The sequence below is a fragment of the Orbicella faveolata genome, unplaced genomic scaffold (assembly GCF_042242905.1).
Source record: "Orbicella faveolata isolate gen_17 unplaced genomic scaffold, um_ofav_v1 contig_48, whole genome shotgun sequence".
Lineage (NCBI taxonomy): Eukaryota > Metazoa > Cnidaria > Anthozoa > Scleractinia > Merulinidae > Orbicella > Orbicella faveolata.
The window spans coordinates 7,853,228-7,860,286 of NW_028301578.1; the positions used below are offsets into that span (position 1 = coordinate 7,853,228).

The 7,059-nt window shown below is 39.4% G+C and overlaps 1 pseudogene; it reads left to right on the top strand.

Annotated features, from left to right (window-relative positions):
- The first annotated feature begins 5,120 nt into the window (after positions 1 to 5,120).
- On the top strand, positions 5,121 to 7,059 carry LOC149096335 (uncharacterized; annotated as a pseudogene).

Below are 7,059 nucleotides of genomic sequence, written 5' to 3' on the forward strand. Positions count from 1 at the left end.
CTGGTCACAATGGGGGGCTTGGAGTCCGTGCAGCCAAACTTGTGGAGGAGGATCACAAACGCGAACGCGTTCCTGCAGCTCGGCACCACAGAGCTGCTCGGGCAACAGCTCCCACTCACGGCTTTGTGGGGCTATAGGGTGTCCAGGTAATTGCTATTGCTATTCACTGTAGTTACTAGACTGTTGAATTGTCATTTTTCTCTCGCTTAATCTAGGCCAAAATCTGTTAGTGCGTGTTTTTATTCAAATTTGGCGCATTTTACATATATACCAACGTTCTATTATATGAACTAAAGACGAGTACATTTAAAGTCCAAAAGCCCTCACGGTGGGTTAAGTTTAATTTTTATCTTCAAGTTCATTTCTTCCATAGTTAAGGGGCATGGTCCAACTGGAATCCCTGGGGTGGCTGTAGCCTGACCTGTGGCAGTGGAATACAAACACGCACGCGAACTTGCACCAATCCTCCCCCAGCAATGGGTGGAGTGGATTGCCAAGGACCTAGTTCCCTGTCCACATTTTGCAACACCATTGGATGTCCAGGTACTTTGTGTTTGACTCATGACTGAACCATAGTAGTAGACAAACAAGTAGACACGTTGATTTTGACCCGTTTCTTGTAAGTTATGGCTTGTGCATTTCGAATGAAATTGTAAACCCCTTCTAATGTTTTTACAGTCAATGGTGGTTGGTCAAATTGGGGAGTCTGGGATAGCTGCAGTGTCACATGTGGCGGTGGCGTTCAAAGACGCTCACGAGCTTGTACCAACCCTCCTCCGAGAAATGGTGGTGTTGATTGTCAGGGGAATAATTTACATTCCCAAGCTTGCAATGTCAATGGATGCCCAGGTAAGGGTCGTTTGAAAAGTGAACCAAAAGCTATAAGCAAACAAGTAAACATAAGAAATTTAAAATGTTACTGTAATTTGAAACGTGTACTTAGAATCATTTCGTGAGACGTTTCTTTTATTTCTTAGTCAATGGCGGCTGGTCAAATTGGGAAGTCTGGAGCGTCTGTAGTGTCACCTGTGGTGGTGGCGTTCAAAGACGCTTGCGATCTTGTACAAATCCTCCTCCAAGAAATGGAGGTATTGATTGCCATGGGAATGACGTACAATCCCAAGCTTGCAATACCAATGCATGCCCAGGTATGAAACCAAGTATATAAGTTTATCAAAGCAATAAATAAACAAATAAACCAGCAAATAAACAAGCAAAAACAAGAAATAAAAGCTGTTGTGCATAGCTTGAAATGCGTATTTGAAACGGGATCTTCGAATTTTTCTTTCTGCCCTTTCGGTTAGTCAGGTTGGGGAGTTTGGAGCGGCTGTAGTGTGGCATGTGGCGGTGAAGCTCAAACGCGACGCGCATTAACGATAATAGGGGTCAATAAATAATAACAACTATAATACAAACAATAACCACAAATGCAACGTTAATCAACATTTTACGAAAAAATTGCACACTGCAATGTGTTATTTTAGCTGTGTTGTTGCTTTGCCGTTTCTTTTTTGTTTTTTATGTTCTTTTTGCTGTTGTTGTCGTTGTTGTTGTTTTTGCTGCTGCTGCTACTGTTGATGTCGTGGTTCTTGTTCTTCCAGCTGCTTTTCTTGATGTGAAGCTGTCGCTGTTGCAGTTGTTGATTTAGTTCCAATATTGTTATTTTTGTTTTATTTATTTATTTATTTATTTATTATTGTTGTTGTTGTTGTTGTTGATGTCAATATTATAAAAGATATTGACAACAGTTATTGTAATTCTAAATATATGTTAGGAGCAGGACGAGCCAATGCCAGGAAGGCTTCTTTCTGAGAGGTTTGTATCGTGGAAATGGGAATAATGTTGGCAGTATCGAGTGGGGAAAATGTTGCAAGTCATCTCACCATCCATATGAATGGGGAAACTGCTATGACGAAGACGTAAGCAATACATTTAACAAAGCCGGCCTCAGTGAGTGTAAAAGGGAAGGTTATTTTATCGCCGGGTTTGTGACACGCCAACAAGGAGGCAAATTGTCCAGCATCAAGAAATTTAAATGTTGCAGTATGTGGAATGGTGAGTTTTTACCGTACCTAGCCCTTCTTAGATAACATAATTTTCTCTAATTAAACGTGAGGGCAGAGTGTGCTTAAATGAAAATCTGCTAAAATAAAGGCTCGAATTTTTTTTGACATTCTTGTCCACAAATATTGCCTGATTCAATTAGTAAAGTATTCATTCCGCCATTACCTATCTCTCTGATATCAATGCTAAATGCACAGTATTCAAATAGACATTTACAAACCACACTTTAAGAAATACGCATATTTTCAAAGTGTGCAGAAAGATATATATATATATATATATATATATATATATATATATATATATACATTTATTAAATCCATTTTGAAATCACTGGTTATCCTTGCAATCTGATTGGCTCTCAGTGGTGCGATTTATTCACGAATCGCACTATTTTTTGCTCTAAATCGCATCTTTTTCTTAGCCAATGAGAATGGGCCAGTAAAACAAAACAACCAATCAGATTTCAAGATTAGTTTAAAGTAAACAATAAAATTTCAGGAAAATGAAAGGCAAAAAGCCACTGTGTGGAGAATTTTGCAAATACTATTGCCAAAACTTTGTTGTTATTGTAGCTTTTTTTCCAAAAAAATTGACGAATTTAATTAATTACAGTGTCTGAATGACGATTATGAGCTCCTTTAGGCTGAAGACCTACTTTAATGGAAGTTCCCAACTTTCAGTGTCGATTTTGACGAATATTTTGGCGATTTTTCTTCAACATCTGCTCAAGATCGTATGATACTGAGTCCAGTAAAACATAAACAAACGAAAACCACATAACAACAAATTCAGAGTCATCTCAAGAAGGTAGATGTTTCCAGGTTTCCGGTAGTTTCAAACGAAGCAACAAAACAGCTGAACTCTGTTGCTGTGAATAAACATAGTCAAAATACGCCACACTGCACAAAATAGTGCATGAACGAACGTCTTACGAAGCCGGTGCCAGTCCCGCCATCTTGGAAATATCTTAAAACAAATGGCGCTGCAAGAACTTGACAAGGTCCTGAGTATTGAATCCTACGCCGAGGTTACAAAAAGAAACGGAGATGATAACGAGCTGGACCCCTTAAAATCATGCCATAGAACGGTATTTAAAAGAAAAAAACGTACTATCCACTGGGCATCGCGCACTCGAGGGAGTTTCACAACTCAAAAGAAATCGATCGCAGAATTACACAGGATATGCACCTTCAAATTCCTTCTCCAAAGACAATGAAAAGTCTCAGCCTCAACCACAGAAGAAAGGTAGGCCTTCCATAATTGATTCGGGCGACAAGAATTGCACTTTTATACCTGAAGTAGACTATTTATCAGAACTGCTTGTTTCTTTGTCATGCTCGAATGAGTTTTCGTCACATGACATCGTTTTGCATACTAAATTAGACGTAAAGGCGTTTCCGGTTCCGCTTTCTTTTCACAAACCGGCTACTGGAACAATATACCAAAAATCTAAAATTTAAGGCGATAAAATTGTGCGATTTCAAAATGGATCTAATAAAGTGGCAATTGAACTTCGTGTCGTGCAATTTTGGTCTGAAATCGTACTTATGATTTCAAATCGAACTCGCGCTGCGCGCTCGTTCGATTTTGAAATCACGCGTATGATTTCAGACCAAATTGCACTCCACTCAGTTCAATTACCATGATATATATATATATATATATAACTTCAGAGCAGTTCAGGTCTCACGAGTAATCATCGTTTTATTGCTACAGAACTGTTTCGTATGGTACAAGGACCACACTCATCGGACAATTTTAACGACTGAACTGTTGAAATTGGAAAGCTGGCAGTTAAATACGAAAATTTGAATGGTTGCTATAGTAGCTGCGTTACATTCAGGCTATTTGAAACTGTTCGAAGAGTTGCTAGGTAACAAAAGCATGATATAAGAGGGATTACGTGTCGTTATTTTAAGTTACGTTACTCTAAAGTTCCGAAGTACATATCGGTTTCTGTGGGGGCATGAACTTGCTAATTCGTTTCTTCTGTTGAGTGGTATGTTTTTTAGTAATGCTGGGGGATGGTTGCTCTGTCGGTGGACGTACGATAGTTTGTTGCTGGGCTTCATATATGGCTTGTAGCTTCCGTCTGTGAGGTCGAAGGTTACGTCAAGAAAGTGAACATTTTTTTTGTTGGCATCGATTGTGATCTTTAGGCCATTTGATTTGAATACATTGCTGACTTCTTTCTTGGTTTTTTCAATTTATTTCGGGGTGGCTTTGCAAATTGTAGCCTTTGTCTGAATGAAAAGGTCATAATCATTTGTAAAAAAGAACTGTGTAGCCTAGTCTAACTGGTCTAACTGTCTAGCCAACTCCTCAATCGATTGAGTTGAGCGCTCTACGAAATACGTTCTACTCAAAAAAAAAAATTTATAGATATATATATATTTCTTGAAAATCTTTTTTTCTCTTTTAGTTTACCTGGATGATTAACCCCGGGATATACTAGGGAAGTGGGTTCATAAAGTTGAAAAGGGGACTTAAGACTTTTTTGATATTCTTGTCCACAAACCACAAACATTGCCGGATTCAATTTTTTTGTTTTGTTTTGTTTTGTTTTGTTTTGTTTTGTTTTGTTTTGTTTTGTTTTGTTTTGTTTTGTTTTGTTTTGTTTTGTTTTGTTTTGTTTTGTTTTGTTTGCAACACTACACTTTATTACTTATTACAAAAACTAAAGTTGCTTACATCATTACCACTACTTACAAATTACAAATAACAATAGCAATCAACATTGGTTACAACACTAACAATATAACAACCTCTTTAACAGGAGTTAATCCAAAATAATGAATAATATGATTCAATTGTTAATCGCGCCATTAGTAGAGGTAATTTAAACCCTTTCTTGAATGTTTAGGCAAACGTAGGAAGCCATTCTTGAAAATTAAATACCAATTGATAATTGGGTCTGAAATTAGGTATGAAACATTAGATAGCTTGTTTTAAAATTCAATAAGGCTTTTAAGACGTTCCAGTCGCTCCCATCAAACACATCTGGTCGCGTTACGATGAAAAACATTGCTTATGATAGCAAATAAGAATACCGGATGCATTGCTCTTTTCCAGAAATTCCCCAACTTAACAACCTGGACGGACTTAAACAGCGCGTCATGGACTCCACCTTGTTTTACATTGGACAACTAGCCAACATGATGGGATTTGCATGGACTGGTGGATGCTGGTCTAAGTACGCTGGCGAAGATTTTCGTCGCCGAGGAGACACTTGGGAATCCAAGTACAGGTCGAATTGGTGCCTCGGAGACGGACCCAAGAAAGACGTTCGCCTAAAGATCACGTACGAGAATTTTGCCTACACCATGAAAGATGTGACATTCGGAGAGTCTGTTAAGCAGTCCATCCCCGTGGATCAGGAACAACAGTTGCTGAATTCACCTGACAGAAGCTACAGCAAAGTCGCCTCTAACAATAAGAATAATGCTGGCTATTCCTCCGAAGTGCAGATTGAAATGCGTGTTGCAAGTACCCTCAAAAATGTCCAGCGAACCAGCTGGGATTCAAAATTTGGCATTGAAGTTGGCGTGGAGTACGAGCCCCCAAGCGCAACAGGTGGTGTGGGCTTTTCGGCAAAAAGCAACTTTAACTATGAATGGGGAGGAGATGAGGAAGATACCACTGTCAACCAAGACTAGCATATTCTAAAGGTGACTGACAAGAAAGAACTTCCACCCAAAACATTTTCAGAAGGCACGCATTTAAAAAGCCCGAAAAAGTTACCCTTCCTTACACAGCTACCATCGTTCCCACATTCTCCGTTAAACTGGAAGGCTACATGAAATGGGGAGGCGGTTACCATGGAGCTACCACCAATTTCCATCAGGATCATCGCGGCTCTGGTGATCGTAGCAATGTAGAGCACACTTTTGGAAGTGCTGAGATCCCGTTCTACGAAGACCTCAAAAACCAGATTGAGCAGAATATGTTACCTTGGCAATGGCATGCTATGAAACAGAATTACCCCTCTGCAGACTACTTCATCGATCAGCTAACAAATAAAGATCTCTATGCATTCACTATGGCAGGTCAGTTTGAAGAAACAACAGAAAACGAGATAAAGTCATATTGGTATCCATCGCGACCCATCAACGAAATGTCAGACGCAATCACGAATTTAACTTTAATGGCTGATCAGGGGGAAAAGTTTCCGGAGTTTCCACGTATCCGCCCTCCACCACCAAAAGTCAAGACCATTGACAACAGTAAGGAGACGAAGGTTCCTCCTGTTAAGCATTTTAACGATGATGATGGGGGAGGACCTGAACCTACCACCTTCCCTCGCATTCATCCTCCGGCATCAAAGGTGAAGACCACCAACAACAATAAAGAGAAAAAGCCTCCTCCTGTCAAGCTGTTCAGTGAATAAGGCACTGTGTCATGTTGAGTAATTAAATTCTAACTGAGTTTTCCAAGAATTATAATGCACCCGTTATAAATACAAAGTAATTAAAGGAAAATAAACGTAGAATATGTTTTTTATTTCTTTTAGAAAATTCCGCGATGAAAAACAGAAAACAACTTGATTACTTTGATCACAAAATGTCAACTCTCTCTGCTTGTGCCATCATAATGTTTCTATCGAGTTCTATCTCAATACCACCTTGCTAAATAATAAATATGGGTCATTGACCAAAGTTTGGGATCAAGAGCGTTTAATATTGGCTATATTCCTTTTTGCGTGTTTATATCTGGGTCCATATATGGGATAAGGAACACCGAAGGATCCTTTATGTGCTCGAGTCACAGCGGGCATTCCCGAAAGCAAGTATCGTGGCGCCATCCTTTTTTCCCGGCCCGCTTAGGTAGCCAATCACATCGCAGGAATTGGTTAATATTGCCACTTACAGAGCTAGCCATGTAATAAGGATATCTAGAAAATAGCCTGAAGAAAAAATTCGTGCTGATTGGTTGAAAATCGCTTCACTGACTGAGCCTTTTTAAGCCGTGCTCGGGAATATCGGCCGTCGGTCG